Source organism: Lissotriton helveticus, chromosome 3_1 (genome assembly GCF_964261635.1).
Source record: "Lissotriton helveticus chromosome 3_1, aLisHel1.1, whole genome shotgun sequence".
Lineage (NCBI taxonomy): Eukaryota > Metazoa > Chordata > Amphibia > Caudata > Salamandridae > Lissotriton > Lissotriton helveticus.
The window spans coordinates 1370627278-1370652668 of NC_136061.1; the positions used below are offsets into that span (position 1 = coordinate 1370627278).

General features: G+C 46.7%; 1 protein-coding gene across 3 annotated transcripts in view; it reads right to left on the reverse strand.

Moving 5' to 3' along the window:
• Positions 1-24920, reverse strand: part of NCKAP5 (NCK associated protein 5) — a 768214-nt gene extending 743294 nt beyond the window's left edge. For 2 of the 3 annotated variants that reach the window (XM_078682016.1, XM_078682018.1), the window contains exon 1: positions 24420-24920. The gene's annotated coding sequence lies outside the window, so the exon portion shown is untranslated. The remainder of the gene's footprint in view (positions 1-24419) is intronic. The other variant, XM_078682017.1, reaches the window with a different exon arrangement.
• Positions 24921-25391: the final 471 nt, after the last annotated feature.

The following is a 25391-nucleotide window of genomic DNA, read 5'->3' on the forward strand; positions in this document are numbered from 1 at the left end:
CAACTGTATAACCCTTTTAGGGCCTTTTCAGAGAGAAAGGATTGTATATTCTTTTGACAACTGTAATTTCATATACATTTATTATTTTATGAGTGTGCGCCCGATGGTAGTCAGTTTATATGCAATAAAGTAGGCCTCAGCTGACTATCTAAACAACACAGTAATGAAGGCTTAATTGGCTCTGAAGATATTCCCCATAAGGACCATCAGGGAGTGCCTTAGTATTTAGTAAATGTCTTAACAAATTCCTATTAAACATGGAAGAAAGGGAGAGATACATGACATCTACTTCCCCCCTTTATGCGCAATATGTTTTACTTTCCAATGGCTCTGTGTGCATCTACGCCTATATTACCTCGCCCTACTAGAAAAGTACAGTTGGCTATATGTAACTTCCAACACTTGCAGATCAATGCGTGGGTCTTGAACATTGGTGCTGGTATTAGTATGTTCGGCGCCTAATGGGAGCTTCACTGTGAGCATTTATTACCATGGAAAACATGGTTACCCTGGGCCTGCGGGCTTCTAAGGCTGGCCTGACCAAATGCAATCCAAGGTCTGGGAAGCACTCTGACCATTACCAGCATCACAGGGCCTTAAATACCTACCATCATGAACTCACTGCCCTAAATACATAGATCACTTTCTGAATTGTGGAGCTGTGTGTTGGCCTGGCTTGACCACACTGCCTTAATACCACAGCAAACTCATTTTAATTACAACATTCCAAACAGCAAAGAGGGCATGTTGTAAAAAAGAATTTACAACTACTCCACACCCCTTCCTGAAAGAGCTCATTTTCAGAGTCGGGCTTCCTACATAATGTCAAGATGTTAAAAAGAGGGGAAGTGCAGCGCAATGTGCAAAAATATCAATCTGACAACTGTAAAGGAGATCCTAGCTCCACCCAAAGAATATTAAGATTCATGTTCCAGACTCCCAGACATAGCAAGTAACTTTAACTCTTTCTTGGCTCGAATATTTTTTTTATTCACCTTCAAACAATCTTAGGGTTTACTCTCATTAAGAAAACAACTTCAACAGTCCCATTAGCGCCATCTAATGAGAGATAGAATACTCTTCACGTTTATTGTCACGGACTAGCTAGTGAATGAACTCTGTCTGGGCGATTATTATTGAGTCCACCCTACTTCAAATAACTAGTCAAAACTTCAGTTTATTTAAAATAGCAGGAGTGGACAGAGAACTGCCGCATGCTGCACCACCATCCAACCGACTTCGAATTGCCACGCTACCGAACCTCCCCACCTGTAACGTTCTTAGTATACCACTTGCGTCCCCCTTAATAGACAAATACCATAAACACTATATACACAACATGAATATAAAACAAATATACGAAACACGAACATACACATTTTGAAAATAAAAATAAAGGCAGACAAAATAAGAATACCACCAAGAAACATCAAGCATAACATATTAAGCCATACACTATGCTATCAAGACAATCATACAGTAGGTCTTGTACCATGAACAAAGAAATTGGTAAATAGTGGCACATCGCTCCCTAGTCTTGTGTAGATTTCAGTGGTAATGAGAGTTGCTATGAATACACTTTTAGATTGTGACAATGATCTGTAAGGTGCTGCAGTGGAATATTGTGGTCAAAGTATCATCGCACATAAATATTGTGCCCAAAACAGCATTTACAAAACTATCGCCCCAATTGATTTAATAACATAACATTTACAACAAATGAGAAGAGATTTTGTACACAATATTTAAAACATGATGATTATGGCAGACCCTATTTCTCTATACTATATTCTGAGATACAGCAGACTCATAATAATATTTAGTGTCCCAGCACTCCTTATTATAAAGTTTGATTTCCCTCATGGTCTGGGAAGAAACTTTATACCGGCTGGTAGGTGCAGGTATTATACATGGTTGATTCTTCACAGCAAAAATCTAAATTGGCGGTAGGGCTATGGTTGGGTACAAGTCTTCATGTTTGTACATATGGAAATTAAAACTAAATATCAACTTGAAGTCTTCTGGAGCCGGTTGTCACATCCAGTCAAATATAAGGGGTGGGTTCATATAGCACAGAGGAGATGCTAGGGGTTTAGAAATTGCCCGAGGGTGCACAGTACTAAAGTTAACATGACTGCCTTCATTTTATTTAGCATGTTCTTTTCATTTTCAGTATGCTCTTTTGGGGGTTTCAGTTTACCTAATGGATGTGGTATCTCAGTCCTGCAGGTAATCATTTACTGAATGCTACAAAACACGGTTACATGCCGATTTCATCTCCGGATCAAAATGTGAATTGAGTTCCAGTGCACTTTGGTTCAGTGAGTACTACTGTTCAAAACAGGAGGAGACAGTGATTTCCATGAGTCTGGGAGATTGACTGTTTTTTTGTTTTTATCTCGCATAATGCATAAGGGACAAGTTTAAAGAAGGCGGGTAATCTGTCCATGTTCTTCTAATTTTTAAACTGAGAACAAGAATAAATGTATTCAGAACATTCGAAAAGAAAGACACTTTATCTCAATAAACCTGACTCGTGACATCCCTCACAGCATCAGATTCACTCGTTTTGTGCTTAGAAAAGGAAATGCGGAGGAATAGCTTGCTGTGGCAGGAAACTGTACCAGTGAAGTTCATTAAATAAGGAATGACAAATTGGCACTTCATTTATAATGAGGGTTGTGGGCAATTTATATGTGGGTGGGAGAAGCTGAAAACGCTGATGAGGAAAGACGTTTAGACCCCATGAAGAATGATGCCATGTACTTCAAACGTGGTACAGAGCATATATGAAAACTGCAGTTGCTGCACATCTCACCAGAGTTTTTCTTCACATTATAACTGAGTACTTCCAAGACTATGAAATATGTGATTTTATTCGTAAGCTTTATTTAAAGAAATGTATCAAACGTGAATGAAGTATTGTTTAACTATTAGAAACTTAAAGCTGTACAAAAAAAGTCACTCTTCTGATAAAATATAATTAGCCCAATAGTGGTACACCATAATCCAAACACAATAATAGTCAAGATGAAAGTAACAGGATGTTCAATATTAAAAGTAAAATTAACAATAAACGAGCTGGACCATATCAACGTTACCAAATGAAATGATGTAGAGAGAACCAAGACTCTTACCTATATCTCTATAATATACATTGTGAGAAAAGCTTCTATCAGTGGATTTTGGCAGTTGTTAATGATCATGGTGATAATGATGATGAAGAAATGTATTAAGTCTATATTTACCCCGAATGCTGTCGAGGAAATAACTTCAAGATCCTCCTTTCACACATGGCTGGAGAGTATGTACGGAGTGGCATTTTTGAGAGAGACTAATGTATAAATTGAATGACTAGTTACATGTTTTTGAAGAGATCTGGGGCTCCTTTCTCCGACATTGCAGATATTACTTGTGACATACCTGGATTACTAATTGTAAGTTAATAAAGAAATGCGACACAGAAGAGGATATCGCTTACCCAACAGAAGCATTGTTGGCGCTTTCTTTCACCCTTGACGCTACTGGAGTCTAGAGTCAGTCATGTGAAACTTATCTGAGTATATGTGTCTAGACATAATGCACTGTCTCTGCCTTCATGCCCTATTCTCTGATGACTGGCTCATGGGGTGCATGGGGCTGATGAAGCTCCCAGTAACCCGGGTGCCATGACTGTTGGAGTCAGAAGGATCGGAGACGGGATTTATATGGTCCTTGGATGTAGGGTGCTTGTTTCTCTATTTCTTTCTCTTCCTTTAATTTGTCTATCCTTTCATTTTCTTTTCACAGATATATCTCATGAATTTCTCATGATTCTTGAGTAAGTCTAGATTTCACTGTTCTATGATATCTTTAGTGCCGCTGGTTGCACACCCTTGGGGCAACATGGTACGAATATTGTACGGATGTTGGATTACTAGTTGTTGTTAATGCTCTGGATTCCATACTGAGACTATTTCCAGCGACTTTTGTGGTGTACCTGGATTACAAGTTGTAAATGAATAAAGAAATGTAATATAAGTAATCCCTCCACATGTCCACATACAGGGTATGCAGTGCATGGTGAGGGGAGAGATGCACGGGGCCGTTGTGTCACCGGAGATGCTCTGTTCTGGGTGTAGAAGGGCTAGTGGGAATGAGACAGCTCCAGACCGCTCGGGTCTGTGTCGTGGTGTTGTGGCGACTGTTGTAGTCCTGGTGGGAACACCAATGGTGTCAGGCCCAAGGGGACCAGTTTGAGACAGGCGCAGCCGGCAGTTGCTGCAGGGCAGGTACAGTTCACTCTACTTTCAAAAGTAAATGCTGTGTTGTGATCCACAGGCAATCATGCCGCTTGCGTAATCTGATTGAAAAATTTGTGTCATGAATTGCACCTGATATTGCTGAAATTTTACGTATTACCCTTTTCAATGGCATAAATGGGTCTCAATGAAGAGACAATACATATTCCCATTATTTTGGGGGGAATCTTGGACGGTGTGACGGTCAGTGTTAGCAACAGATTTCTGTATGTTTATGGAAAGAATTATTTTATGGAATATGCTGGAGTTCAGTGCACAATGAATGGGAATTATATCATCGAGTTAAACCACCTCCTGTGAATCTGCTGGGCCTCTATTTTCATAAACTTATTGTGTTTCTTGGTTTCTGTGGGTGTGGTGCCACTCCAAGCTAGAGACTGTACTTCTGGATTTCATCTGCATGGGAAACTATGTGAACGCACAGACATTAATGATGTTACCAGTACTAGTGTAGGGAGTGTAGGATGGCAGAATATCTGCTGCTAAAAGAATGTAAAGAAAAGTTCTGGGAGGGGTGTGCCTTGATACCACCCTTATTTCTCCTCTGGTGAGCCGGTGGACCTGTCCACACCATCCACTGATATGTATTTCCCCAATCAGAGTGCTATTTTCTTTAATCTGCCATTAACATATGGGAAATCTTTTTTGCTTACTAAGGGCATCTGGTATGCATCGCTGATGGTGTATTATGTGGCCACTTTGTTTTGGCTTGAGCTCAAACATGAAAGTCCAACATAGGTCAAGGAGGGTCAGACCAATGCCAGAGTTTCAAGAAAACCGAAAACTACATAAATGAATTCCAGTTAGATTTGTTGTATTAAAAATATACGTATATTCTGAAAATTAGTCATGAGTCAAGCCCTCCTAGACTTGCTTTGGACATCAATCCTGTAGAACCAGTCAATTCTATGTAGATTTAAGGCTGGATTTCACCCATCTGATATGGGGGCACTTTCTCCACCACTATCTCCCACAAGAACAAGTTATGAGCCTCCTCCTACTTTACACAGAACCCTATGTAGAAACCATCGGTGGAAAACAGCCCTCTCTGAATGCCAAGCTACTTTGGCTATTTGGAGTTCACATCATCCACATAGTTACCTCGGAGTTCTTTCTAAAACATATTTTAAGCATTCCAATGGGTCCTCGGTGACAGCAGTATGCAGCAGTACCCACAACTCAGGAAAGCAAATTAACTTAAAACACTTTCTGTTCCAATGTTATTGCACATGTCCCATAAATTCACTCCTTATTTAGTTTCAAAGGAAAGTCAGACCAGCGTGTTTTCTCAGATTTACCACCTGTCTGGTATGGAGATGTCTGTGCCACTAAATGAGAAGCATCTGTGACAAATGTAGGCGACAACACCTCAAGAACAAAGGTTCGGAAGTAATTTGTGGCATGCAGACTAAGTCAAGGATAGTCCCGGCCAAGGTACTAAAACCACTGGAAAAAACTTGCTGGGTGAACTAGAATAAGGTACCATGCTACATGGTTAGGAAATGCAACAAAATATATGTATGTCATAATATAAAGGTCCTTCTTTTATTTTTGATAGGAGAGTGGACAATTAAGGTTTTGCCTGCAGGGTGGTGTAAAGTTTCGTAACTGAGCACTAATAAAAGTCAGGAAGTTTGCGAATTTTGCACAATTTCACCTACTGGTGAAGTTTCCTGAAAAAATGCAGCTTTTGTAGGACAACCTTCCTTTAAAGATTTTTGTGGGCGAATTCTCTAGCTACATTTAAAATGTGCGAGGTTTTTCTCACAAAGCACAGGCTTCAATAGTTTCTTTAAACTCTGTGGCGTTCCTAAACGACGTGCACTTTAAAAAAAACTTCAGGAAACTTGCGGAAGGGCACCACCCCTAGTTCTTGGTAGAGTTGGTCATACTTCAAACTTTAGCAAATTCGCTTTGTTTGTTCGGTTTAGATCAAAGTTGCTTGCAAGATACATTTTCTTAAACTGAAATATGTTTGCAATAGTGTTTTTCCATAGGAAAGCTTCTGTAAGATTTTTTTTGCTGAGTATTTCTCCTTCAAATCTAATTTTTGTAAATGTTTTCTCCCATTTTTGTTTTCCTTTTAAATGACAACATCTCCATCAATTTCAGAAAGATTACAAAGTTTCGAAAACTTTAGTAAGTTGCAGCAGAAAAAACTATTTATCTTGGCACAACCTCAATTAAAATTGCATAAGAGAGACCAAAAAAAGTATTCCCTCTGCTTCTGTGACATCACAACTCAAAGAATACAACCTGGGTGAGCTCTGCAATCAAAACTGCAAGATATAAATATTTAAAAATCCAAGTGCAGCTCAAATTTTCATTCAATAATGCAATTGTGTGCTGTAATTTTCAAGTCTCCGCGTATTGCATCAAATAAACATAAGCAATGATGGAAGCAATTTGGTTGTTCTTCTTCTCCATAAATGCAAACTGTGATGCCACCCAAAAAGTACCCATCAAGGCTTCCACAAATAGTGGAACACAGCACAATCATAAGTTTCATTTCCTACAGTGGTAAGGTGACATTTCCATGCAATGAGGCACCTTGAGTACTGCCTTTTGTAAGGTTTGGCCAAGAGGAAGATAAGTCTTGCTTAAAAAACATCCCGATAAAAAATTACTTTTATTTGATTTGGTTTAAATCATAAAAAAGAGCGGGTTAACCGCTAAAAACACGTTGACGCTTGTGACTTAAAATTCATGAGTAAAATACACATTAATTAATAACTTCACATTAAAAACCTTTTTGATCAGTGAAACGGAGGAAACAAAGAAAAACAACAGTGCAATTTGTGCTTTTAGTCTTATGATAATTGTTCTAGTTTGGGGTGACTGTTTCTTATTCTTAAATTGGCTCGAGATGATTATCTAAGCGTTTTTCCGAGTCAAGTTCCATGTCTTTCTTTTCTAGTGCTTTTGCCGCCAGGCTTAGGAACTTTAATGATTTGCATGCCAATTGCACTGTTGATCCTCCTAAACATTTTATTACTGCAGATCTGCAGGTCCTTATCTGCTCTTTTTTCATTGACGGCCGCAGAAGTTCTTTCCGCTTGCAGGATAATGCCGAACAAATACAAAGTAAAAACATCCATAAACTTGTCAAGGAGTAAGACAAGTTCCTTTCTTTTCCTGGATATTTCCAGAGGCTCTCCCAACTTTGGAGAGCCAATGATATGGTGGGAAGCTGGGGGGCACCGCCAGGTTTGCTGTGCTTGCCCTAGGCTTGGGGACGGCCAAGGGCAAGAAATAGCTGCACGGGTGCTGCCCCGGAAGCTCTGAAGGGCTTCCAGGGTCGCATGGGGCAAACCACTCCCCTTAAAAGAAGGCGCAAGGTGGCAGGCAGGTCTCTTTCTTCCTGCTTACTGCCATGGACGCACTTCTCCCTCCCCACCCTGTGGATCGCCAAGGGGGGCTTGGGGGAGGGAGCCGACCGCCGGGAGGTCTCCTCCCCCGGGCGGTTTGGGAGGGCTGCGAGGGGTTTCCCTTTAAGGAGACAGAAGTTTCTAGATTTGGGCTGGTCTAGTAGGACCAGTATAGCCCAATTATAAACTCCCCTCCCACTGCCTACCAGCCACCATTTTAGGTTTGGTGACCTGGTGGCTAGGTGGGCTTGTAGCTTTTTTGTCTTTCAACATTTTGTAGTGAGTAGTGTGAGGTGTTTAGGTGCTTTGGTTACTCTTGTCTGGTTTGCTGTGGCGCTTTATTGACGTGATGGAGGATTACCGCGTTTTGGAGGCCATGCGACTGCTGTCGGAAGCAGGTCGCATGGACTTGTTGGTGGGTGGGGGGCCGGCGCGCCCCCAGCGCCAGGCCTCCGCCGGCGTGTCAGCGGCTGTATTGGCGTGTTCTCCGCCTAAAAAGAGGCGTTCTGCCCAGGTAAGCGAAAGGGGCCGGTCCCGTACGAGGAAACCGGCCCCTTCATTGCAGGCGCGTGGGGCGGCGGGGGAGGGGGGAGTTCCAATAGCGTTGGGCGCCCCCGTTGTTAGTTCTGTGGAGGCGCGATCGGCCCCTTTGTTTTTCCCGCAGCTGCAGAGTGGGGCGGGAGGCGCTCCGGCGGCAGGATATGCGGCTTCCATACAACCGGGGCGGGCGCTTGACGCGAGTGTTCTTGCCTCAGAGGGGCGGGTGGGGCTAGGCTTGGAGCCTGCAGCGCGCGCTTCCATGGACATTTTACCGGCCAAGCGGGGGAGGGGGGGTCGGAGAGGGAGCAAGAAGCGCTCCGCGTCCGACCCAAGTGAGTTGCGCCGCGCAATGCCTGAGCTCGTTGTGTCTGCGCGAGGGGGGCGCAGGGGCTCTGTACAGTTGGAAGGTCGCTGCGGAGCAGCTCAGCAGCGCGTCATGCCGGGCGTGAATGTTTCCCAGCAGTTTGTTTCTGAGACTCAGTTTAATGTTGACCCAGGCGCTCACATTAGATTAACCCCTTCTGTACCAAGGATTCCTGGGGCTGGGGATAGGGTTTCCTGTCCGCCTGTAGCAGGTGGCTTGGGAGGGCATGTTGGTTTGGAGATGCAGGCTGGCCAGGTTTTTATTCCACAGGATGTTGTTGCTGAACATGGGGAGGTGGACAGTAATGTGGGCAGCCCGTTGTTATTCTCTACCCCTGGTTCCTCTGTGGGTGCTGTTTTGTCTGTTGGTGGGGGATCCAGGGGGGAGGGCGAGTGGGCACAGATGGGTGTAAGTAGTTCTATGTCTGGTCTTGATTTGGGCCGGGATGGTTCACGGGCTGGGGGTTTTGTTTTTCATGGTGTTCAAGAGGGGAGTGACCTTTTTCGGAGGGATGGTCACAGAGTGTCACTAGGGGGTCTTGGCGTCTTTAGTGGTGAAGGCACTGGGTCAGGTCCGGTGCATGGCCCGGGGTTGGGGGGAATTGATAGGGCTGATGGGGATGCTTTTGTAGGGTTTTCTCATCCGGATGTACGGTTTGCAGGGGCTGTGGGTGTCTCGAGCACGTTTTTCGGGCATGAGGGGATTCCCAAGCAGGTGAGTGGGGCACCCATACCAGGGGATGCTAGAGGTCCTTATTTCATGTTCGGTTCTCCTGGTTGGGAGCATTTCGGCACGGCAGGTTTGGCGCAGCGCGGTTTTCACAGGGACAATGAGGGCCAAGTGGGGAGTACAGGGGCCCCTCTTCAGGCCTCCTCTTCAGCGGCAGCGGGCGATAATTTGGATGTGAGTGATGAGGAAGAGATGATAGGCGACTCTCCGATTAGGGGAGGGCCTTTGAGAAGTTGTATTAGGGGACGTTCTTTCGAGAGATTTCAGGGGACGATGGGTGATGCTAATATGCAGCGGCCAAGGTCTATTTCAGGTGTTGTATTCAGGGACCCTAGCACACCAGTCCAAACTTTTTCTTTTCAGGATAGGAATAGGGGCGGAGGTCCAGACTTGGCAGGGCGCGGTCCAGTCCCATCTCGCCAAGGGGAAGTGAGGAGAGTGCCTAGCGCGGCCCTCTCTGTTCCACCGAGGGATCCCGCCGCGGCCAGCACACGAGGGTCTGGCGTGACCCCGCTGGCCCCAACGAGTAGCAGGTATAGGTGGCAGGCCTTGCCGGCGGCTATGGAGCTGCAGAGTCAACGCGCAGGGAGGTACAGGCGCGTACAGTCTGCTCCCCCTCCTGGAGTTTCAAAGTCATTTAAATGTACGGTGGTTGATACCGGGCTGGGTAAGACCCGTGGTGATTTGTTACATACCAGTGTCGATTCAGTGGTGTTGGACTACGACGAAGAGAGTCCTGAAGAAGGTGAAGTGCGGGATCCGGAAGGGGGGGTGCCCTCTCATGTTTCTTGTAGTGTGTTACAGGCTCCAGTGGTCCAAAGTCAAGTGCAAGGGAGAAGAGAGCACGGCCCATCGAGTAGGGCGCCTCGCAGACCGGATGCATTGACCTCGGAGACACGGGCGGAGTCATCGAGAGTGGTCTCTCTGTTGCCAGGTGAGCAATCAGCCACACAGGCCAAACCTACGATGGTGTCTGTGGGTACAGGTGGTGAAACCGAAGTGATTAGTGGTGATGGCCGTCTGGTCAAAGGTCGATATGTAAAAGACACAGCAGTGGGTACAGATGATGTGGTAGACGTTACGAACAAGGTGGTAAGTGGTGTTATGGCTGGTGCTTCCAGCAAGGTTAAAGAGCCTGTGGCCAGTAAAGAATTAAAAATCAAGAAACTGCCTTACATGGGGGTTACGAAACCGTTAGGTGCTCATCTCATGTTAAGTACCAAGGAACGAATTTGGAATGGTGAGTATGTGGAACTACTGAAGCTACTCCACAGGGAAGTCCGGTCTAAAGAGGGGTCTAAGGAGGAGGATTTTGAGCTGGCAAAACGCCCCAGAGTGCCTTTAACTATTGAAAACTGGACAGCTGCATTTTTGATTTATGCCAGTGTATATTGCGAAAAGTTCCCTGAGCGCAGCGTGTCCCTTTTTAAATACATGGACGTCATTCGCAAGGCCCAGATCACCGGGGGTGGTTTTGCTTGGTCTCAATATGATGAGGAATTTAGGGCCAGGATCGCTTGGGACCCGGAGGCTAAGTGGGGGGAGCTGGATAATGACTTGTGGCAACACACAATGGGGTCGGCGTCAGGGGGGAAAACCATTTTTACGGCCAGTGGTTTGCCGTTAGTTTATCGGCCCTTTCAGGGGAAGCCCACCCGGGGAGGGGTGGGGGCCACTGCAACCTTGCACTCAGGGTCTGGTTTCTGTTGGGAATTTAATAGGGGCTCCTGTACCAGGGAGTATTGTAAATTTAAACATGAATGCTCAGGTTGTGGTAGGAAACACCCGTTGTCCAAGTGTTGGGACAATCAGCCATCGGAGGGTACACATGGAAAGCAAACGGTTTCAGGAACATCAAATACGACTTCACAATTTTCAGGAGGAAGGGGATACAGAGGTGCTAAGGGTGCTGGGTCCAAGAGCTCGTACGCCAGTTAATTTAGAAAGGCTGCGTATTGCCCTCCATGGTTTAGAAGATCAGTCAGCCAAAGTTACACTGTTGGAAGGTTTTCAGTTTGGGTTCCGACTCGGTTACTTAGGTTCTAGGGAACGGAGGTGGTCTGCCAATTTAAAATCAGCTTCTGAACATGCCACAGTGGTACAAGACAAACTTAATAAGGAGGTACATGAAGGGAGGATGGCTGGCCCGTTTCACGATTGGCCGATCCATAACTTGATTGTTTCACCGGTTGGAGTTGTCCCGAAGAAAGAACCGGGACAGTTTCGACTGATTCAACATTTGTCATGGCCTGAAGGGTCGTCTGTTAATGATTTCATTGACCCAGAGGCAGTGTCTGTCTCTTACTCTTCGGTTGACGTGGCCATGTCACTTGTTGTGACAGCGGGCGCAGCCGCTGAGATGGCTAAGTGTGACATCAAGTCTGCTTTTCGGTTATTGCCTGTCCACCCGGACGATTGGAGCCTTTTAGGTATTCAGTTCGCTGGTAAATGGTACGTGGACAAGGCGCTGCCGATGGGCTGCTCCATATCATGTGCCTTGTTTGAGTGTTTTAGTACTTTTCTGCAATGGTATTTTTCCCATCAGTCTGGTCATACCCTGGTAACACACTATCTCGATGATTTTTTCTTTGTCGGGTCCCCGGGCTCCGCGGAGTGCCAGAAGGCTCTGGACACATTCCAAGGGCTCATGGAGGATTTGGGAGTTCCTTTGGCTCCCGAGAAAACAATGGGCCCTGCCACTGTCCTCTCCTTTTTGGGTATTGAAATAGACTCTGTGGTTATGTCTGCTCGTCTGCCCGAGGACAAAAGGGTCAACATGATTGAATTACTGGATGTGATGTTGTCAAAGAGAAAAGTGTTGGTGAAAGAGATTCAAGTGCTTTTGGGTCATTTGAATTTTGCCTGCAGAGTGGTGAGAGCGGGCAGGACCTTTTGTAGGAGACTGGGCAGGGCTTTGGCAGGTCATCATTTGCCCCACCATCGTGTTCGTCTGTCTGCTGGTGTCAAGGAGGATTTGAGAATGTGGAAGTTTTTCCTGAACTCCTTCAATGGTGTCCCCTTGGTCAGGGAGGTTGACTTTCAGTGGGACGTACAAATGTTTTCGGATGCTGCTGGCAGTGATGGTTTTGGGCTCTTTTGGAATGGCAAATGGTGTGCGGAACGTTGGCCCGATGAATGGTTGAATGGAGGTCGCAGCATCACTTTCCTGGAACTGTTCCCTTTATTGGTCGCCTTGACACTGTGGGGGGAGGAATTGGCGCACAAGAAAGTGCTGTTTCGTGTGGATAACATGGCGGTGGTGGAGATAGTGAATCGCCAATCGGCCAGGGACGAACAAGTGTTGAAACTTATGAGAGTTTTTGTTCTTGGTTGTTTGAAACACGATATTCATTTTCGTGCTTTACACATTCCTGGCGTGGACAATGACATTGCGGATGCTCTGTCTCGTTCACAGTGGGGGAGATTCCGTGGACTGGCGAGGGATGCGGACAGATCCCCGACTCCGATGCCGAGTCATCTGTGGCACGTCGGCGAGGTCGGGTCGTTCAATTGGTGGTAGGTTCTCTGTCTGTGTCCACGCGTTCTGCGTATTCCCTTGCGTGGAAGGAATTTCTGGAATCTGGTGCTGTCAGAAGGGTGGATCTGTCGAGTCGGTCGGACGATGTGGTCAACTTTATACTGGACCTCATGGATAAGGGTTTGACCAAAGTAACCATTGCTGGGAAACTGGCGGGGATTGCTTTCATGGGGAAGTTGTGGTGGGGCTATCCTCCATCTGCGGGGGAAATTGGTAGAAGGATGCTTGAGGGCTGGGCCCGGGAGCAAGGGCACGTTGGTAGATCCAGAGCCCCTCTATCTTGGCAAGTTCTTGCCAGGTTAATTACAGTTTTGCCTTTAGTTTGTTCGGATGATTTTGAGGCATGTCTTTTCTCAATGCTGATGGCGTTCATGTTTTTTGGTGCTTTCAGGGTATCGGAGTTGTTGGGTTCAAAATATAAGTGTGGATTGTTTTGGAAGGACGTTTTTTGTTATGATGAAGGAGTTCATGTATGGTTGGCCAGTTCTAAAACTGATCAGACGGGTAAGGGGAAAGGTGTGTGGTTACAGGCAGGTGCTCCGAAGCTTACTTGCCCTCTACTGCTGGCGCGGCGCTGGCGTTCCTTGTGTGGGGGTGGAGATGAAGTCCTGGTTTTCCAACATATCAATGGCACCCCTGTAACACCTTATCAATTACGTATGGTTTTGCGCAAAGCGCTACAGCACATAGGTCTCGATGGCAATCTTTATGGTACTCACTCTTTCAGAATAGGTGCAGCCACTGAAGCTTTTCACAGAAGTTGGTCTGAAAGGGATATTAAGCGATTGGGGCGCTGGTCTTCTAACTGTTTCCAGCGTTATGTGAGGAGCTCGGCAGAGGAGGCGCATGCGTCATCCTCCTTCACATGATTCTAACTCTCTTTTCTTTTTCAGGATCCGTTGCTGGGCCTCGCTCCTCGGTGGTAACGGTCTGGATAGTGGGGCATTCCTTTGTCAAGTGGGCCAGAGTCCAGGCAGCGAGAAGTTACTTTGGAGACCTACTTGGTTTCAATGATCGAATGTTTAACGTTCTTTGGAAGGGTAAAGGCGGGATGCTCTGGAGAGAGTTGATCCCTTGTTTGAACAACAACATGGTGGGCGGTGTCTGCCCGGATATTTTAGTCATTCATTTGGGAGAAAATGACCTATGTGCAACGAAAGGTGTAGTCTTGCTGCGAGCTATGAAACGAGATTTAGGCCTCATTAAGGAACGGTGGGCTGGGTGTCATGTTTTTTGGACAGAGTTAATCCCTCGCAGGATATGGAGAGGAGCGGTGAATCCCAGGGCTGTCGATCGGGCTAGGAAGAAAGTGAATTCGGAGGTGTCTCGTTGCTGTAGGAGCCTTGGTTTCAGCAGGATTTCACACAGGGACATTAAGTTTGAGTCTGTTGAGTTCTTTAGGGATGATGGAGTTCATTTGTCCCGTGTGGGCATGGAACTCTACTTGTTGGAGATTCGTGAGGTCTTAGCCCGGGCATTGGCCATGCAGCGCTGATTTTCTGGTTTCTCTTTCGCTTCGCGGTTGGGGGGCAGAAAGGGAGGCGTGTCTTCCCCGCCTACCTTTCTGGGTGGCGGTGTTTTTGGGTATCATTACGGTTTTAGGCAGATTGCTGGTTGAGTATTAGTTCGAGTATTTCTTTGACAAGTGCTGGGGTATGTTGGTCATGGTTTGACCGTTCAGTTTTGTGAGGGGGGTATCTGCAGGAGTGCAGGGTCAGGCAGGGTTTATGGTTATGGAGGACCTGACCGTTGTTATTGCAATTGTGGTTTGACGAATAAAGTTTTAACGATGACGTATGTTTGTTCAATGACGAAATGTTTTATTGATGATGTAATGTTTTATTGATGACGTAATGTTATAATGCTGTTATATTGTTTATTGATGTATTGTTGGGAGCGGGAGGGCTCAAATGTTTTAGGGGTGGGGGAGGGTCCGGGGGGCTGAGTTTGTAGTTATTTATTTATTTAGTGAGGTTTAGTTTTGTAAGGCGTTGCCAAGGTTGGTATTTGTAATGTGCACCTGTGTCTTAATAAAGCGGCCTTTTACACACACATACAACTTTTGGTCTACTTTTCTCCCACCCCTCGCCCTCCCTCCCAAGGGGGGCTTGGGGGAGGGAGCCGACCGCCGGGAGGTCTCCTCCCCCGGGCGGTTTGGGAGGGCTGCGAGGGGTTTCCCTTTAAGGAGACAGAAGTTTCTAGATTTGGGCTGGTCTAGTAGGACCAGTATAGCCCAATTATAAACTCCCCTCCCACTGCCTACCAGCCACCATTTTAGGTTTGGTGACCTGGTGGCTAGGTGGGCTTGTAGCTTTTTTGTCCCACCCTCCCTCCCTCTTTTTTGCATTAATGTTCCCCTTTTTTCCCCTCGCTGTCTCGTTTTTTCCCATTTTTGGTGCTTTTTGCTCCAATTTTCTTTTTTAAGTGAAAGGCTGTTTTTGTGGGACACCGGTGTGCAGGGGCTTTTTATCTTGTATTTGTATTCGTCGCTAGACACAGGTGCCGTGCGGTGTTTTTGGGTATCATTACGGTTTTAGGCAGATTGCTGGTTGAGTATTAGTTCGAGTATTTCTTTGACAAGTGCTGGGGTATGTTGGTCATGGTTTGACCGTTCAGTTTTGTGAGGGGGGTATCTGCAGGAGTGCAGGGTCAGGCAGGGTTTATGGTTATGGAGGACCTGACCGTTGTTATTGCAATTGTGGTTTGACGAATAAAGTTTTAACGATGACGTATGTTTGTTCAATGACGAAATGTTTTATTGATGATGTAATGTTTTATTGATGACGTAATGTTATAATGCTGTTATATTGTTTATTGATGTATTGTTGGGAGCGGGAGGGCTCAAATGTTTTAGGGGTGGGGGAGGGTCCGGGGGGCTGAGTTTGTAGTTATTTATTTATTTAGTGAGGTTTAGTTTTGTAAGGCGTTGCCAAGGTTGGTATTTGTAATGTGCACCTGTGTCTTAATAAAGCGGCCTTTTACACACACATACAACTTTTGGTCTACTTTTCTCCCACCCCTCGCCCTCCCTCCCAATGGCAACACCTCTGCGCCGCTATCATTCTCAGTGATGAGGCCGCTGTGCTGACAACGACCTATCAGCGTGCTCTGGCCCGGGAGCCATATGGGCGGAGCTCTGTTTTCTGGGACGGTCGGGCAGTTCAATGTTTTTCTTCCTTTTTGCAAGAACGGAGAGCGCGCTGATCTCGGTATGGTATCGGCGAGATGGAGGATGCACTGATCTTTGTTGTGCAGCAGGGGGCAAGCTTCAGAGAGCTGCTCCTGACTACTGCGAGGAGGCGGGTTTCAGTACCTGGGAGGCAGTTGGTTGGTAAGCCGTAAGAAGTGGGCCTCTGCCACCTGGCATGGTGGTCAGGGCTACATACCATTGCTTTTGTTGGCTATCAGGTATCTTTTGGTACAGTATGTGCACCACATGTGTTGCTGTATAAAAAGGCGACTGTGTTTTGCCTTTTTAAATAGATGCATTTTATGTGAGCTGGCCCGTGTATGTGTATATTCACCAGTCAAGTTCCTTTCTTTTCCTGGATATTAAAGACGCCACTAAGGGGGTCTCGATGCAATTTGGTGAGGGGGCTGAAACAATCATTAATACTAGTCCATCTTTTAAACAATGAAAGAGAGAAACATGGGGGCATTGTCAAGAAATAGTAGCATGACCGCGAGAAACCAATATATTTCCTATATGTTATGACAGGTTTTTGGTTCAGAGTATTCAGGATACAGTAATATATATTTATCAATAGATTTCCATCCATTGCATAAAATGACAGCAGAGGTAAATGTCGCCCGCCATTCCCTATTTGTTTTCACTTTTTGGTGCTTTTAAATAAATACCACAGTACTATGCACAACCAACCCTACATGTGTCACACTCCTGGTGTATAAATGGGCTTCTGAGACGACTAAGACCCTCATCACAAGCAAGCAAACCAACCTGCAGAAGTTACCACCTGATTCCAAGTTCTCAGGGCTTACGTGCGGATTCAGGGTTATTGCCCCTGCTTTCCGAATCTCTTTCAGATCAGTCTTCCTTTTTTTGATACTAACTGATGAGATGTACACTGGGAATACTTGCGGGTAATGAATAGAATGGAAATATATTTATATAGCGCTCTGTTGACCCAGAAAGGCATCTTGGCATTATAAAAAGCTCAGACTATTGGTGATGTACAGATCACATTACCTCCCCACTAATTCGCTGATAGAAATGTGGTTGAAGCCTTCCTAAAGGCATATAGGAACTCCTGGATATAATACCAGGAAGAAGGCTAACCACAAACAACTATATCAACTACAAGCAGTTCAGAGCACAGGTGCCTGGCATATTCTCAGCCTAAGAAGAGATCACATTTCCCTATAACAGACTTTTTTTACTGGCCACATGTCACCTAGAGGATCCTGTTGCCCGTAACTAGTAAAGATAGAAAATTTAGAGGTGACTTATGTTTACAGGCCACATTTCAACCACATGACACAAGCAGGCTTTTATAGGGTAGCCACAAAGTTTATAGGATTAGTCTGCATTTATATTCAGTGCTGGATGGGACGTGGCCTCTCTGCACTAAGTGATCTAAGTTCTGGTTGCTTAAAAAGTGTGGCTTCAGCGAACCCTGATGGATTTGCCAAATCTACACCTTTGAGAAATGCGCACTTCCTAAAGCAGAATTTTGTCATTATTAAATATTCCGATTTTTTTAAACAAGCATGTGCTCCAGATTAAGGTTTTGAGAAAATTCAGAGCTGAGACCCCCTCAGCACCGACCCAGGCACCTTCAGCTCACTTCCCTTTCCCCGTTTGAGCTGGTATTAAGAAAAAGTGTTTATATTTACTAGCAAATGGTCTCATATGGGTTCTGAAGTAGTGTGCTACTCGCTAAAAAAGCGCTTCAACACCCCATCAAGGGAAACAATAGCTACATAAATGCAAACCTTTTTCCCTCTTCTATCCCTCCACTATCCTTCTCAATCCAAATACCTGAGTAACATATCCACCACTCAAATCACTTTCATATTTCACTATACTAATTCAACATTAATCTTTTATGGGTTCCGGAGTAGCGTGCTACTTGCCGAAAAAGAGCTTTGATGCCTCGTCAGGCGTACTAAGCGCAATATAAATGCAATTATAATAATATATATATATATATATATATATATATATATATATATATATATATATATATATATATATATATATATGCACAAAACCTCCTCGAGAACCAAGAAGAAGAGGCCACACAGGGGGATACAGCGGGGACAGCTTTAATCAGCAGGTAAACCAATCTTTCAGGGCGAATGCATTTCGGCGTTGTGTGTTGCCTTCGTCAGCGCCAGATGGTTCAAGCAGGAAATGGGCCAATCAGAGGTTTTAAATACCTAGTGCCCCTCCTGCTAAGTGTCAGTAAGCTCCGCCCCCCGGATTTGAATGTTCACAAAGTCCGAGTTAATACACGTAGGACGCCCAATGCCACATCACTGCAAGTCCCAGCATACATTGCATTGGCTTGGTCGGACCTCGGGGTAGTTGAAAAACCAATAAGGCAGGATACTGTCACTAAGGGCAAATTAAAGGCCTCCTCTGCTCCCCAAAACCGCGCCAACCTCCTTAAATATATATATATCAAACTGCTAATAAACAATGTACCATTAGAATGCTAGCAGTGATACCACATATCAACATATGCAACTTTTTATCTGCAAGTTGCTCCTCTGAGAACCAGCTCTGAAAATGGCGCATAGTTTGCTCACCCGGTCTGGACAGTTAGTAGCCAATGGGCTGTAAGTTTAGAAATGTATATTTATTTATTTATTTATAATCAGATTTGTATTGCGCATGGCTGCCCCAGGAACGGGGCGTCCCAGCGCGACCAAAGACCAAGAGAGAGAGCATGGAGGGAAAGAGTTAGAGATTAGGCCAGGAAAAAAACAGGTCTTTATGGCTTTGCGAAATGCAAGATGGTTCTGGATCCCTCTAATAGAAACAGGAAGGGAATTCCAGAGTTTCGCAGCAAGACTGCGAAAAGAGCGGCCTCCGGCTCTAGCTCTCAAGACTCGAGGAATACTGACCAAAGCTTGGTCAGCAGACCTTAAGGTGCGCCGCGGCACATAGAACTCTAACAAATTAGCCAGCCCCAGAGGGCCCTGTTGAGTCAGAATCTTATGAGACACACAAAGAGTTTTAAACAGGATTCGCTTTTCAACAGGCAACCAATGTAATTTATGAAGAACATGGGAAAAAGAGCAAGATTTCGGAAGTGCCACCAGAATGAGTGCCGCTGCATTCTGTATTCTCTGCAGGCGCCTAATACTGGACTTGTTAGCACCGAGATAGAGAGAATTACCTTAGTCCTGACTTGATAAAATTGTCGCCTGCACAATGGTTTGACACACTTTGGGAGGAAAAAACCCAGCAGAGGTTTGAAACCTCGCAGAAGCCCAAAACAGACCCCTGCTACTGCTTTTGATTGAGTCTCAAATGTAAGGCCACTATCGATCCACACACCAAGGTTCTTTATTGCCTCTTTGGGCGAAGGAGCCGGTTTAAGGCGATCCGGCCAGCACTGCTCGGACCACATATCCGGTCATTCCCGAACAGCAAAACCTCTGACTTACTGGCATTCAACTGCAAGCAGTTTGCAGCCATCCAGTCCACAACCTCTAGCAGGTCCTCCTTAAACTTTTCTCGGTTAACACTACATTTCTTAGAGAAGGCGATCACCAAATGGGTGTCGTCAGCATACGACACCAAAGCAGGCTTTCTCTCAAAACATGAAAGAACCTGTTGCCTTATAAGAAATATGTTTGCATGTAGACAAAAGGTGTCCAAAGGGGCAAAATGTTTAGGGATCCCACTTCACTTCCACCAAAAGTGTTTAACTCCTGTGCTGTCTCTGAAGTTCCTACGTACAAAGGGACTTCAGCAGCTCACTGTTTGACCCCCAGCTCCTCTGCCAGCTTATAGATATTCTGACTACTTCAAGAACAAAGCGGCAATCCCAGCAACATCTTGATTTTCAACTTTGCACAAGTCCAGTGGGTGGACACCTGTTTCCGTTCTTGAGCTCTGAGCTGGCAGGTTAAATAAGTCTGCCGCCTGATTGCACAAATGTGGGTGTGTTTGCATTATGACTATTTTTAGTGAGGATCGAATCCATATCTCTTATATAACCACCACGCGCCACTGCACGCTACCGTCGCTTCTTTGTCTCAAGCCACTTCGATAGTTGGAAGAAAGTTATACATCGTTTAATTTGATTATATTAAAAAACATATATTGGTTACAGTGAAAGTAATAAATTGCTGCCTGTGCACAAGTAACAAATTGCTGCCTGTGCACTTCGCCCGTCTGTCACTTCCGGTATCTTTAAAAAAAAATGTCTTGGAATTCCTCGCCATGGATACAGTGCAATTACCAACCACTGTTAAGCGTTGCGTTTGTACCAGTGATTGCCACACTGTGGGAAACTCTTATCTGAGATTTTTACAGCACCGTTGGTGACATACGACCTCTGGGAAGCTCAAAAATGAAAAGTAAAGATGGTCGCCAAATGTAAAGTCTCCAAAGAAGGTATATACAGAAAATGTAAACGGCCTACAGAGCAGTCAGTTCCCACGAACATTTCTGGCATCAAGTAGTGGGAAAGCCCCCCTTCAACCACCCCTAATCCCCCCAGGCGTGTAAACGTACAGACTACTGGACTCCGGTTTACTTACAGGGCTTATCTGCCATCTACTAATGTACACAGTTTACTTCACTGATGTAAATCGCTGGCCAATAAAATGCTCATCCACATTAGCTTGTCTAAAATCTCAATAATAATAAAAAAAAGTCATGCGTACCAAAAAGTGCCATTTATTTCGGGTCACACGCTACCCAGAAGGAGGTGCCCTCTGACAACTTTGTTGCAGGCTTCGCACCCAGCAGGCACTGTATTGAATCCAAGCTCATTCGCTGGAGCGAATTGTGTGATTCTTAGCACATCATCTAACAGCCCTGTGACTCCATTACTAGTCAAAACATGAGAGACTGGGCTGACAGTGTGTGTGCTACACCAGAAAGCCGTTCAAGCCATTCACATACCTGACTCCGGCGATTGTGCTGGGTGTTGCAGGCCACACTATACTAAACATATATTAAAATTAAGGAAAATCTGGAAATAATATTTCAATTGTGTATTTATTTGTAAGTGTGGTATAAACGTATTGTGGTCCTCTTCAATAGCCAATACACATGATGAAAAGCTAAGGATGCCAGCTTGCACTGAATTAAATCTGCTTATGTATAAGGCTGCTGCGTACTTCCGGCTTACGTGTACTCTCAGCTGCAGATCAGCTGCTGGGCCGCGAGAGACCAGCATTGCTCTCTCAGCTGAAGAGAAATGGATAGTCTTAATAGGATGTTTCATGCCCCTCTCCCCCTTAATTGAATACACATAGCCCAAGGACTTGGACGCAACAAGGCTGAACTGTTTAATGTGGGGAAACCGCGAGGAGCGCAGGCAGCTGCTTTTAACCCCCTCTATTGCTGCGGGCGGAATGAAAGCATGCTGGAATCGCTGGATTTTGTTCAAGTAAACAAGCAGGGGATTTTTTTTTACCTCAGTCTGTTTATACAGGCGCGATGCAGATTCTGACACATTCTTTGCTCTTTAGCTTATAAAACACGCACCAATCACTGCCCGGGCGATAGCAAAGGGAAAGAAGTGCACATATATACAGACACGCCCCCTCTCCACCCCCCTTATTTTAGAAAATGTCAAAAGAGCCGTAGTTTGGCACAACACTAGCTGTACGCGCCACATGGCGCAATGCCCGCAAGGTGGTCGCTATGAACCAAACCACCACAGGTCTAAGGTAAACAAACGCCCTGTTTTCACAGCGGCAGCAGTGGGCGAGCGCAGAAATGCTCAGCATTCTTGCAGTCCGGTTTACCTGTGCCGAGCCTGCTCTGCATGTGAAGAGGTGACCACTCCCATCACTTCACAGGAAGCCGAATATTTCACATAACACGAAGGAGCTACTAATTCCGATGCAAGCGGTTTCCTGTAGGACTTATTTTTATTACTAAAAAAGCAAATGCCGAATCCTTCTCGAAATGTCCTTTAAAAAAAATCCAATAAATTGAGAGAGATACTTTGAAAAGCTTTTTTTATGTCTAAATTAACAAAAGAATACCCACAGTGCTGAGCTGAGGGAATTAAATCTCTGCTTCTGTCTATGAAAGAGAATAAAACACCCATACCAGGAAGAGATGGCACCGGGATTAACCAACACAGATCTTTAATCCAAATCGCTCAGAGAAAAAGAAAAAATGAAAGCTTGATTATTTTCCCCGGCTCCGCTTATAAACCATCATAATGTCACTGCACCATCCATCAGAGTTAAAGCTGCTTATGGAGCTGCCAGGCCATTTCAGTACAGTACATGCAGTTGCTAGTAGCAACAGGGCACACAGCCGTGCCGCTTCCCACTGTAAAACATGCACAAGGAGGGGGCTACCCACGCCCCCTCTTCACCCGGATTACTTTTTTTTTTTTTTTTTTTTGCTCTGGGTTTCCGTTGAGAGCACGTCTGACTTTCCAAGGACAACGTGCGTACACAGCCCGGGGCCTGGTACTTTAGCAGAGTCGAGGGAAAGGGAGCCAGAAACATTCACATGAAACTGCACAGCAGCACAGCCCAGGGAACCCCCTCCAGTCCGGTTCTGAGGGAGGAAGGCGGAGTCCAGCACCAGAGCCAGAAGTCAGTCCTTGCTCTGAGCTGTGCCAGTCCAGGACAGTCCACAGCGTCCGGGGGCACCCCTACTGTGCAGAGTGCCAGCCCTGGGTGAGGAAGGCACAGTGCAGCAAAATAATCCAGGCAAATCAAGTAACGTAGCAAGTTCCATGGGCCATGGGGCAAGCAAGAAAATAGCCCTTTTGACTGCTGTTTTTGGGACAGTGAAATACAGCACTGCCAAGGTTCAAAGGGCCCTCCAGGGCTCTGGGCCCCGGGGCAACTGTAGCTTCTGCACCAAAAGTTAAGCCTCCCACCCCACCGGCAGACCCCTGCAGCGCACTTTGTATAGCAGAATAGTGACCCGCCCCCCTGGAGCCCAAGGGAACACCCTCCTGGCCTGTGCATTTAGCGTGGCTGTCATGAAATGCCCCTTTAAGCACAGAGCAAGTAATTCTAATCCAGATATCTGGCCAGCGTCCCATACACATTGTTATTAAAAGTCACAATTTCCTTCAGTCCAGTGCATTCCAGTGCAGCAGTTTAAGCAAAATCCCGCACATCCATGCTAGAGTACATTTATTGCAACTTTGAAAGGCTGAACGTACAATCTGTGCCAGTCTCAGGCCAACGTGGGCACCGTTCAGCAGCAGAACAGTTTATTTAGTCTGAAGAGGGTATGCAGTCGAGCAGCAGAGCCGAGGGGCACCTCCTCCTGTGCACTACAACAACCCTGACGTTGTGGGGCAAAATACAACAGTGGCGAGGGGCACCCTTTCTGACCTCGGTGCCAGCAATAGCTGTGGTGAAAGTGTAACAGAGCTGCCAGCCCCCCCCCCCCCATACCCCGAGCTATGCCAGTCCATACTTATGGGCTCAGCAGGGCACAGCAGAGCAGCAGATGTCACAGCTAGTCCAAATCAGGGTGCCGCACAGTAGCAGCGCCCAGAGTCACTGTCCCTAACCTGCCCCACTATAGCCTAGAGCAGCGGGGCCCAGGGGAGCCCCCTCTGGTGCCAGTCACAGGCGCAGCAGGAGGCAGCACAGAGCCACTTCTACTGAAATAAAGCGCGTCAGAGGCTTCACAGTGGTACAAGCATACAGTAGCAGAGCCTGGAACCCCAATGTAAATGTCCACTTCTGCTCTGAGCAGGAAAAGCATGGCAAAGGAACTGGAGAACACCCTTCCCATGCCACTCTCTGCCCAGCATAATGCGTAACAGTGCCGCCCCTGTGCCAGTCTCAGCCCTGTCACTTCCTCACAAGGACGCCGAATTATTCAGCTGCAGTTCGGGGTCCCTGGCTACACTGTCCAGAAAAGCGCCTCAAAGCAAAATAAAGTGTGGCTGGAAATGGGGAGAAGCAGTGCAACAATCGGACAGCAATGCCAACTTTTACACACCATCAACAGTTACCCTGGCAAAGTAAACAGCCGCAGTCGTACAGAAACACAATAAAAACAAACACAGAATGTGCTGAAACCCCCACACACCACCTTGCGATTTTACTTCAGAAAGAAGTGTGTGGTTTGAAAGACAGCAACCCAAACACCATGGGATAATCCATGCACACATGCGTGTATCAATTACAAATCAATATATTGTTCCAGAACAGGGGGACCTGTGCATTGGAAATAAATGCACACATAGGTCAGGGCAGCAGCCCTGGCAGCATGGCATAACCCACCAAAGACGCACAACCTGACGCAGGCACTGAATTCGTGAAATAGTCACTGTGTGGGGGTCGCGCGGCTGGGGCAGCGTGACGCAGTGCAACCCGCGTGCGAGCGTTCGAGCCCGTCCCTGGGAATAGAGGGGGAGCGCGCGGACACAACCGCTTACCTGCTCTGTGGAGAAACATGGTCAGGTCAGGACGGCAGGGAGTTCACGCACCCAGCTGCAACCACAACATTGTAATCCCAGAGTGGTGGCACGAGCGACGCCGAGGGAAGCAGGGGGCAGGAGCCAGAGTTGATAAAGTTTCCAGTCAGGGGAGCGGGGCCCGGGCCAGCAGCAAGCCACAGAGGCAGCGGCGGCGGCAGCCCCAGCAGGCTGAGCTTCACACCCCCTCCCCGCCCCCTCTCCCGGCTTCTCCTTTCGCTTTGTTGTGCGCCTCGTCGCGAGCTGCTCCTCTCAGGCTCCGGGACGTTGAACATGTGTTCGGGGAGGGCCGCTGGCTCGGGAGGTGGCACTTTCCTCAGCGGGGAGGGCCGCTGCTGCCCGGGCTCTGTGGGCGATCCTGCAAAGCGGGGCCTATTAATTCCCCCAGCCCTAAAGAAACTGCTTAGGATCGGCTGTCAAATCCAGCCCATCTGCTGCAATCATAATCAGTCTCAACTGAATGGCTCTGACAAATCTGTGCCTGCAGCAGCCCGGGTTAGGAGAGCCAGCGTGAGGAGAGGGAGGCGGGGTGGAGGGAGCAGGGCAGGCCGAGCAGCTCCATTGTCTGCCGTGAGCCGGGTGACTGATAGGGAAGGCTCTGCCCGGGAGCTGGGCCTGCCTCCTGCCCCTGCTGCTCAGCGAAGGGCCAACTCTCGCGCATTCGTGTGCAGGGGGAGCAGGGGAGAGACTGGCTGCGAGCAGGCGCGTCCCTCCGCGGTATTGCAGAGTCCAGCCTCTCGACACCCTTCACACAGACACACACGCAGTGCCAGGGCAGGCCGCGGCTGTCGGGCCAGCCTTGTGTTCTTTATGTAGTGGCGGGTGGCCTCTGTCACCCTCCCTGACTCCTGTACCACAGAGGAGAGCAGACACTGACTGCAACTCCTGCAGAGACAGTCCCTCTCACTCACCACACACTCTACCATTCTGAGC